General features: G+C 39.3%; 1 long non-coding RNA gene across 1 annotated transcript; it reads right to left on the bottom strand.

Annotated features, from left to right (window-relative positions):
* Window positions 1–4512: 4512 nt before the first annotated feature.
* On the bottom strand, window positions 4513–7962 carry LOC123115991 (uncharacterized). Its single transcript, XR_006456871.1, has 3 exons — window positions 7391–7962; window positions 6559–6646; window positions 4513–4861 (listed from the first exon to the last, which is right to left on the bottom strand). It is a non-coding gene; the product is annotated as an uncharacterized lncRNA (long non-coding RNA).
* Between the last annotated feature and the right edge of the window lie 3425 nt (window positions 7963–11387).

The following is an 11387-nucleotide window of genomic DNA, read 5'->3' as shown; positions in this document are numbered from 1 at the left end:
CACTTTTAGGCCTCAAAGGCACCAAACCAGAGCAGAGTAGTGTTCATCCTCTGTTAATTACTGTTACAAAGGCACCAAAGCAGAGCAGATCCTTTCGCTCTGCTCTGCTCTCTTTGTAATTACTGTGCTACTCCTTGCTCCTTGTATTCTATTAGCACCAAGTCTGCCTTGCCTATGTATTATATACTTTATTTTTCTTGCTAGAGTACTAGAAGAGTAGTGCTATCTTGCTGCTGGTGACACTCCAAGATAATGCACTATTTATCTTCTCAGCATTGTTGTTCTTATTTACTTGCAAGTTTTTACTATGCAAGGTTCAGTCATGCCATCTTTGCTTGTACTGCATGTTAATGTCATCAAAATGCTCACACCAAGTTTGTGAACTATGGCCAGGTACCAGAGGCTGACCAACAGGGCAATGCACATGCTATGGTTTAAGTGCTCACACCAATATGTTAGAATATACTGTGTACTTTCTGAACCCCCTAATGTAACAAAACTATATGCACATGCTATGGTTTAAGTGTTGCTTGTGTATGGTAAATAGGTTGAGCACCCACCGCTGTTTGATGCTATTTTGTTTAGGATTCTGTTCCTCTATGCATGTAATCTCCAAACCATGATCAAGCATACACACACGGTTGATTTGCATGGAACGGTTACTACTAACTAAAGAAGGAAGCAGACTTCTTCACATAAAGGAAGATATGTCTGTTTTAGTAATATAAACAAATAAAAAAAGATTGTTTGCATACAATAAGATCATTCTCACTTATTAGTTGAGTTCTAAGTATGTAGAATCTTTAGTTCTCTGGTTATATTATAGTCAGAATTATACTGTGTGCATGATTTTATCCATTGCTGGCACTATGGATAGAGCTTTGTGTGTAATCTGGAGTTGTTCGTGTTATTGTTCTATCCATTTTATTGGTGTTACATGTGTAGCCAGTAACCAGGACCTGCACTTGTGCCATGCATATTCATATTGTCTCTATTGTCTCTGTTTGGTCCTGCTTGTGCTTGTATTCAAGCAGCCATGTGTGTATAAAAAAGGTTTAGTCTGCAGCAGTCACATGATATGTCTGTCTACTACAGAGTTTGATCATTTGTGAAATGTGCTAGTTGTTTAGTCTCGTCAGTTTAACAAAAAGCGAATGTTATATGCAGTGTTGTCTACTACACAATTTACCTTTATGTACTTGCTACCAGTAGGATGGTTAATACATGCTTGTTTTGTATCTATTCCAGAACAGTTTGCTTGGTCGCCTGATGCTTGATGCATGTAAAATGCGACTCACACATCATGAAATCTGAATAACTTACATAGTTGCTCTGTTATCTTGCACTGGGTTGATACTTGTCATTTTCCCTTCCCAAATATATCTCAATTCTGAATGCTATATGCATGGTTTCTTGTCAGATCTCAAATTCTACAGGTATCTTTCATTGTTAGGAGAGTGTTATATGCACGGCTTCACTTGATTATATTCCTAACTTTTTTGATTTATAACTCGCAGATTTTGGTCTTAATTCGTCAAAAGTTGCTGTACAAGGAACTACAGGAGCTGGACATGTGTTTTAGCTCCCTGGAGCTAGACATGTTAATATTTAGCTGTATTTTATATTTCAATACCTGATTTGTACTGCCGTGATTGTAAAGTACCTGCCATGATTTGGCTGTTGTTTGAAAATTTATGTGTTATTGGCTCTGTTTGAATCAAGTTATTGGCTGTTGCACAAATAGAGAATTGACGTGTGGCATCTAAACAACACACCTGGTCCATTTCACTAGTGGATCCTTTAAATTAGGAAAGAAACAAAAGAAAACTGACAAGTGGGACCTAATTGGATGACCTGGGACCTGGTCCAAAATAGATTGTAAAAAGGCCCAAATAAGAAATGGAAGCAAAGAGGCCAAACATCTAGAAAATAAAAAGGCTGCAATATTGGGCTTGGCCCATGAACCCAACCAAAAATTGACAGACAAAAAAAACACAAATAGGTTGAATTGTTGGGCTCGGCCCATGTAAAACACTGAATCGGACCGGACTGATTCTTGTGCCACATCAGCTTGCCATGTTGGATGCCTACGTGGTCTCGGGAGGTTGCTTGTGACCAAAAATTTGGTCGTGGACCAACGACCTTTTACATATCGCAAAGAAGGTCACTAATTTCAGTTTACGACCGCCAGCTTTTGACCTTCTGTTTTTGGTCACAAAAAGGTTGCAAATGAAAAACTATGACCTTTCAGTGACCAATAGTGGTGGTCACAAGTTGACATATTTCTTGTAGTGATCACAAATTGAACCCAGTGGAGTAATTAATATGATAGGAAAACAGACCATCACTATTTGCTCAAAATGCAAATACAAAGATACCATCTACTTGGCACATTCTACTTTGGTCAATGTTTTCCATAGAGATCCCATTGCCTAATCTAAACAAAGAACGCATGACCCACATTTAAATGAAGAACAATTATTTATTGAAATTCGATGGTCTACGTGGCTATTTATTATCATATAGCAGCACCACCTGAAAGCATCATATAGCAGCAGCAGCAGCTCATAGCAACTCATCATACATCAACAGCAGTCTGCAATTCATCATATACCAGCAGCAGCTCATAGCAATTCATCATATAGCAGTAGCAGGAGCAGCTCATAGCAATTCATCATGTAGCAGCAGCAGGAGCAGCTCATAGCAATTCATCATATAGCAGCAGCAGGAGCAGCTCATAGCAATTCATCATATAGAAGCAGCATGAGCAGCTCATAGCAATTCATCATATAGCATCAGCAGGAGCAGCTTATAGCAACTCATCATATAGCAGCAACAGCAGCTCATAGCAATCTATTATATAATTAAAACAGAAGTCAAATAAGACACCATGTTCTTCCACATAAGTTAAAATAATAACCATCGTTGATTAGTAATATTTACGGCTAAGATTTAAAGATATTACGTTACATCCAAAAGTTATATATGTTGTACTCACACAAGATTAAAAAGTCGGAAGTATATAAACTACAACTATTTTTTCTTTCTAAATATTGCCAGAAATACATGTGCACATCGCAAAGTCCAGCACATACACGGGCTGGAAACGTTGCAGGTCCTAATAGGAAAGGACGGGGGGATAAGCTCGGCCACGTACATGCTACAAGCAATTAAAAAGGCTATTGGGATAAAACTTGGAAGAGTTTGGAACAGATGCAAATAGGAGACGTACTCCCTCTGTAAACTAATATACACTACTAGGAAAAGGGATATAGATGGGATGGACACTAATGGCGCACTGTTCATGTGGTGCGCCATTACTAAATACTAATGGCGCACCATGTGTTGGTGCGCCATTAGTGTGCAAATACTAATGGCGCACCACATCCCACGGTGCGCCATTAGTAATTTTTTTTTTAATTTTTTCAAAACTACTAATGGCGCACCATGGGGGTGGTGCGCCATTACTAGTTGGCATAGTAATGGCGCACCACACCCACGGTGCCCCATTAGTAGTTTTGAAAAAAAAGAAAAAAAGGAAAAAAAAATGTTAGTAATGGCGCACCTGTGGACAGTGCGCCATTACTAGTTTTAACTAGTAATGGCGCACCACCCCACGGTGCGCCATTACTAACTTTGCCCAACATCGAATGCACCCCCCCACCCCCTGTGGACCGCCTTTTCAGTTTTTTTTAAAAATAAAATGATGGAAATGTCAAAAAAATAAAAGAAAATAAGTTTTCCATGTAATATGTGGTCTAGTTGTTGGGAAAATTTACAAATATGAATTTCGACTTTCTTTGCAAAATCTCTCTGGAAATTTGTAAAATGGGCATAACTTTTGCATACGAACTCGGATTAAAAAGTTTTTTATATGAAAAAGCATCTACTCAAAAAGTTACATCCGAATTTAACCGGGGGAACCCTGTTAAACATTTTCAAAATCCCCAAAAACCTAACAGAAAAAAGTTACGGGGCTTTCAAGATCTAGAGGCAAAAAAATTCAAAAAATTTCAAACTTACTAGTGGCGCACCGTGGATGTGGTGCGCCACTAGTAACAGAAAACAAAATTGGTTTTGAATTTTTTTTTGAATTTTTTTTCAAAAAAGGATACATAATATGACCGGGAAGTTTGAAATATTTTTCAAAATTTCATCAGAGTCATGAACATGAACAAAGTCCTAGACATCAACAAGGTATAATAGGATTGATATGCTAGATATATCAACAAGTGCTTGGGAAGTGAGCTGTTGCTGGGGTTGGATAGAACTCTGAAGTTAAGCGTGCTTGGGCTAGAGTAGTGTGAGGATGGGTGACCTTTCGGGAAGTTTGACCATGGAGTGCGATATGTGGTGCGCCATTACTAAGTCAGATAGTAATGGCGTGCGCCATTAGTAGGCAAAACTGGTGCACCATTAGTAGGCCTTTTCCTAGTAGTGATAAGAGCGTTTAGATAACTAAAATAGTGATCTAAATGCTCTTATATTAGTTTACGGAGGGAGTATCTCACATGATGAAAATTCCGAAACAGGAACGAATACATGCAAACCCATCTCACGTGATGAAAATTTCAAAAAAGAAAAATAGTACAAGGTTACGATCAGATTTCCACACGTCTCGGCCACCTGAACCCATCTAAAGAAGTACAGTCGGCTGCACAATCACACACCAAGCAATTAGAAGTCGCCAATCACCATGACTCGAACAGATTGAAGTCAACGGAGCTACCACAAAAATCCATGCCCAGCCGCTTCACTTGACGTCCGACAAATTTACGCCAAAGCATGTCTGACGCCTGACGAAGCCACGCCCAATTGCTCCAATCAACGTTGGAAGAAGTCACGCCAAAGCACTTCTGGCCTGAATCATTAGATTTGGTGATTGTTATTTAGCAAGCTTACTTTTTCTGGCTAGAATCTTCATAAATCCTATATTACTTGACATGAGCGACAACTTACAAGCGGACATAATTTGGACATTCAAGTGAACACAATGAGTGTGGGACTCAGTCAATCCTATGACCAATGAGCTTATTAGCCTAGATATGATACTAATGGATGAGCAGGTATGTTTTTTATATATTTAATTGGAATTCTTTTCAAGTTAAGAAGCAGTTACTAACCATATCTGATTGTTTTGGCAGGGTGAAACAGTCCATGCTACTATCTGGAAGAATCTAATAGACATGTTTAGATCAAAGATCAATGAGAAATCTATTTATGCATTCAGCAATGTTAAGGTTGTGGAATCTACAAAATATAGGCCAATGAGCAATCAAATTAAAATATATTTTTGCATACAATACACAGGTAAAAGTTAAAAGGATCTTCGAAAGTTTTCCCAGATTATTGTCGCGAGTTTGCTACCATGGGCACACTACAAGGACAGAAAAAGATACACAATGCTTAGGTATGTTGATAGTTGTAATTATGACTTCCAGATAATTAATATTTCTAATTGATAAATAATCTCCAAATAAACAAATGTTATTGGACTACTAACACAAATGAAGCTCGTGGGGAGAACAATAACTTGCTTAATACATCTACATCTCACTTGCTGAACTCACTGGATGCGAAATCAGAAGAAGCACCAAAGATTGTTCAACAATTATGTGGGAAAAACTTATATTTTGATTCAAGCTCAATGATATAATATCACCTTTGACACACAAAACTATGCAGTAAAAATACATTTGTGCCTGATAATAGGCTTGAGATGCTCTACTTGAACGATAAAGCCGAGGAGGTAGAGTTGCATTAACTTTTTTTTTCAAAAATATGAAGTACCATCTTTAGAATTCCTTAACTAATTCATCTTACATATGTTTCACAAGAATTGATGGATGATACCTAATTAATGAAGAATTACATGCCAGATAAAAAGGTGATTGATTTTATAACTATACACACTTCAGATTTTAGAGATGTGTCTAATTTTTTAAATTTATATGTATGTAGTCAGAGAATAATAAAGTTTCACCTAGCAAGCTTTGATGCGAACTGGTGCGTGTAAAGGAGAAACTACATTGACAGTAATGGGAGTACATTAAACAAAGATGGGCGTCAAGACAAAATATCATCAGCAGCAGCACGTGAGCCCCACGGAGACTGGGATCTGTTGTGATATCAGATGACTCAGAGGATGAATGCACTGAGAAGAATTTGCCAGAACAATAGGAAAAAGGTGTCCGCGGGAACAATAGACATGTTATACAAAAACCAAAAATACAATGCTTGAAGATGAAGGAAATAGTACGACATACTATTTATATTGACCAAGTTAAGTATGACTACCTGACATCAATCAGGATAAGGATACTTCTTAGATTAAGCCTATGAGTGTTAGCAATATTCTTAGTCCAAAAAGATTAAAAACTTTGTTCATGTAGTTTCCTTTATGTACATGCTATTTTATCTGAATCTATACGAGGCCAGCACAATATACAAGAACATACTAGAAGACCAGAGTTTGAGATATTAGGATTCACTTCACAATTTGAAGAAACTATACATTGGCAAATCTATATGATGGCACCACAATAGACAGGAACATACCTTGGTTTAGTAACTTAATAGCAGAACCGGATAGCAAATCAACGGCCTCTACTGTTGCATAACGCTAGCTTTGTCCGGCGCCGCCATTCTGACCAAAGACAAGGTTCCCATATTTAGACTTAGCAGCAAAGCAAATCTACCATCTAATCACATTAATTGCTAGGTCACTAAAAAAATTCTGGCAAGCAGAAGATTGTTTCTTGGTTACTTGATGAGGTGACCAGAAGTTACTTGAGAAAATTCAACATGTGAGCTTCTTCTGAACAAACCTATACCCAAATTAACCTCTAAGGTGACATATTAACACACACATAAGGTAATCTAATTACCAAAGCAGAGCAGAATAATCCATCCAATTAATGATATGGAAAAAGGTTTATTAAAACCTCAAATAGGATGAAAATACATGGATACAACTACAAGACTATCAAAAATAGTTCATATTATAAATTTTAGAAATACATTCATACATGCACTTCTTTCAGTTCATTGTTCTTGGTAACCATCTATCTCATAAGGCCTTTGCAGTTTAAGGAAATAATGAAAAAAATCCCACTAACACATACTTTCTCCGTTGCAAAATAGATAACTCAACTTTATACTAACTTTTAGTATGAACCAACTTTCGGTTCATAAAGCCTTTTTTCAGAGAAAAGGCATCATGAATAAATCATTTCTTGCTAACATCAAACTAAAAAGAGATAATCTTCATTACACAGGATGCATATCATCAATTGGCACTTGCATTTGGTAGTAGTCTAATAGCACCAACGATGAGGAGGCCAACAAGTCATGGAGGACAATAGCAGCAAGGCCAGCCTCTGTCCCGTACCTCAGGTTCCAGAACCAACAATCACCATCAGTCTGTGATTCAGTGATTTCCCTCACAGGCTCCTCCATGGGGCCAAGATACAACACCTCAGCCATGGCCATCTAGTCGTCGACCATGAAGAGGTTGAGCAGTGCAGCTTTCATGTTTTCCCCGCTCCTCCCCATGGCCGCTCTGCCGGACTCGACGAAGTCGTCGAGCATCCACATCTCTTAGAATGAACAAACGCGTCCACGCACTCCACCCAAATGGCCAACTGCAGCAGTAAATCGACGAGGAGAGATTGGAAGAAATGAATCGAGAAGCGGGATGACTGGGGAATTACTTCGGTGATGGCTAGCGGCGACATCTTTGTCCACCGGCTGTTAATCGGGGAAGATGACGCATGTGGATGGATAAGGATGCTGGTGGGGAACTAGGGGTAGACTGAGATGATAACAGGATTTTTTTCTTTTTCTTTAGAAAATGAGGGAGTTCACCGTAGATGGACCGCAGGGCAGGGCCGTAGGGGCACTCAGATTTGGGCAGCAGCCTCGATTTCCCCTTTCAAAGACGATGAAGAAAAGAAAGGGAATGTGTTTTCCCCTCATAGAAGACAGAGACCTACACATTCTTCTACAAAAACAAGGATGTACACCTGGTGGGATGGGAAGCACGTGGACCAATTGGTTAGCCTGGATTGAGAAAGGTAAACAAGATATTGTATGTGCAAAAAAATTAAAAAAGGAAAAAGAAAAAATGGGCACAAAAACTAAAATAACGGATAAGTATAATTTAAAGAAAAAGAACCGCATATATGAAGCTAAAAGATTTAAACATGGAGGTTTCCAACGGACAATAATTTATAACATCTGTGCAACATTACGGAAAGAAAATCATCATGACTAAAAAAAATGGAAGTCATTTATCCAAAATATAAAATAAATCAAAATCTAACTTATGTTACCGACACTCTTCACATCTTGCTATTTCTTCATCAATCTCCTTAACATGTATATCATTTTCCTGAAATCCAACACGTGTCATTCACTATCACGCTATTGCTAGATGGTTAGGTGGACAGTGGTATCGCCAACCACAAGGGTTCTAATTATAATGCTCACATTTATCCTGGATTTATTTCAAGATTTTCGGTGGCACACATTCAGTCAGAGGAGACGTTTCCGTCGAGTACGAGGCGCGTGACTTTAAAACCTCAAGATGATATGGCGGCTTAGTCTCTCGGAGGTGCTCATAGGGGTAGAGTGTGCGTGTGTGCGTTCATAGGAGTGAGTGTATGCGCGTATATATGAGCGCTTGCATATGTACTGTGTTAAAGAAAATATAGATGACCCGCTGCCAATGACCTAAGACCCAGCCGAACAAATTTGTTACTCTTAGGAGGCACCATGAATGTTTTTCTAACATAGTACAACCGAAGTTGCTCACATAGACGAGCATACATTCATCACTATGAACGCATGCACACACATTCCACTTCTATGAGTACCTCCGAAAGACTGAGTTGGCACATCATGTTGAGATTTTATGAAGCCACCACAGGCGCCTCGAAGTCGACGAGAAAATCTCCTCGCACTTAAGGAACATCGTCGGTAGCTTGAAATAAATTCAGGAATAATGCGAGCAACAATTTTAAGTCTAGGACTTGAACCATACTGGATTGGGATATCATTGTCCTCCTAACCATCCAACCACGGATTGGTTCGCGAAGCACCATAAATGTTAGAATCAACATTTTCTCTTAGATGCTAAGTGTGATTTTACATGGGCAAAATTATATCATTCTCTAAGAAAATCAGTAAGTCTGTACATCATAACCACCATTTATATCATCCTAATAGGATACATGCCTTGGAATACACAAAGTAAGAAAAAATATGGATGAGCAAATTACTATACCAAAAAATAAAAATAATGCAGAGATAAAAATATATAGTCCTACTACAGAGGTAAACACCATGATACGAAGCTACTAAATAAAAGTCAAATGTAGAATGAAAAGTTTATTCTAGCCGCGCAAATGCGCGGGTGCACCTGCTAGTTCATCATATAGCAGCAGCAGCAGCTCATTGCAATTCATCATATAGCAGCAGTAGCTCATAGCAATTCATCATATAGCAGCAGAAGGAGCAGCTCATAGCAATGCATCATATAGTAGTAGCAGAAGCAGCTCATAGCAATTCATCGTATAGTGGATTAGAATGAAAATTTGGCAAAAAATCAGAGGAGATCCTTACCTTGTTGGATGAGCTCATCATTCAACAACACCTCAAGGCCATGGCCTGGGAGGAGGGGAGGGGGAATAAGGTGCATTCTGCCGCAGTGTGGCATCAGCCATAGTTGTGCAGCGCCCGCGGGAGTAGTGCGTTGGACGAACCACGATGGAGCAGCTACTGGAGACCATGAGAATGAGGGGCGACGCTAGAGGGAGGAGCAGCCAGGGAGATTTGCCCCTACCCGCCAGCCATGTAGCCTAGCTGGACATAGCATCGTCGAGGACCAGGCCAGATGGGACCAGTGGCGGTGACTGGCTGGAGGAACCCTAGTGCTGCAGGCAGGGGATCGAGGTAGAGGGAAAGGGGAGAGGAGATGCAAGCGGGCAGGGCAATGAATGCTTGCATGTTTGTTTTTACTTGAGGGTCAGGTGTGACACGGGCGTCAGCAGTTGCATTTTGAGTGTAATATAGGCAGACAACAGAGTCATTTCACTATTCCCCTTCCCTTCAATTTTTAGTGAGGTTCTACCCGAAACACCCCCCTCCAAAGCAAAATTAGTTAAGCCCAAGCCCATAACTCAAAAATGACTTCTTTACATCTTTTATGGCTTATTTTGACAATAAGCCCTGAAAAGGCGGAATCAAACTGGCCCTTAACCTGCAATTCAATTGTGCGTGCAATGATGAATCACTCCTGCCTGCTATAGTGTACATTTAGGCATCATCATACATGGCATAACCTAATACATGTGCATTCCATTGTAGAATCTGGAATATGCAATGTTTATGTTAGTTCATACGTTGCACATGATGTTGAAATGCCCCTTAAATCTGGTCAGTCAAGTGATGGTGTTTAAGCCTCATTCTTTGCTTCTTTTCTTGATATGTAAGATTTGCTCACACATCTGTTCAATTGCTTGTTTGCATCAGCCAGCCATACTAGGACTATTTGTTTTGATTACTTGCTGTTCTTGACCTAACACTCTGACAGAGCTTGTCAACGATTTAAACACTAAGGGCTGCTGTAGTGGGGCCTTGTCTAACTCATAGGTGACATAAAGGTTTGGCTGTACACTAAAGTAGGCTCTCCAAGAGTACCTAGAGAACCAGTTCGAAGGTATGCCTAGTTTTTACATAGAGCAGACATAGTAAATGCTCATTTCATTGTGTGCAAGTGCAAGAGATGCGGCATGTTTCATTATGTGGTGTTGTTTTGTTATAATCTCATCCTTTTGTGTTCACAGACAGGAAAGTATGCATATTTATCTTCCAAGGAGATGAGTAACTAGTTTGTGTCACCTTGAAGAGGGGGTGCAATGAATATAAGATTGAGGATTTCCAAGTACAAGATGTTAGGAAGGAGCCTTGCAAGAGAAGTAGGAGCTGCGCTGAGCCTCTTCAACCTGTTAAGGTAAGTCACTGTATGCAGCTCAATTGTTCAATTCCTTGTTTGTTTCAGGTATAGTTAATTTGCTCTTTTCAATTGCTTTGTTTGTCCTTAGTTAATGAGATGCCCAAAGAATCATGCCTGATGTTGGGTACTTGTATAACTATTAGTTGACATAATTAAAGGCCTTACCATTTAATTACTCTGCCGAAGTGTGCCTGAAGCTTTGAAGTCTATTAACCAACTATTATTGCACGAGGCTCACAATCTAGTTTATACTATGCTAATGATTTCATAGTTTAGCCTGCTGTAGTATGTTTGTATGAAACCCTCTTTTGTTCATTATGCTCCCTAAGACTTTAATTGAGCTACAGAATGGCCAACTGCTTGCTTACTT

This window comes from Triticum aestivum, chromosome 5B (assembly GCF_018294505.1).
Source record: "Triticum aestivum cultivar Chinese Spring chromosome 5B, IWGSC CS RefSeq v2.1, whole genome shotgun sequence".
NCBI classification, from domain to species: domain Eukaryota; kingdom Viridiplantae; phylum Streptophyta; class Magnoliopsida; order Poales; family Poaceae; genus Triticum; species Triticum aestivum.
This window is presented reverse-complemented; position numbering and strand designations above follow the sequence as displayed.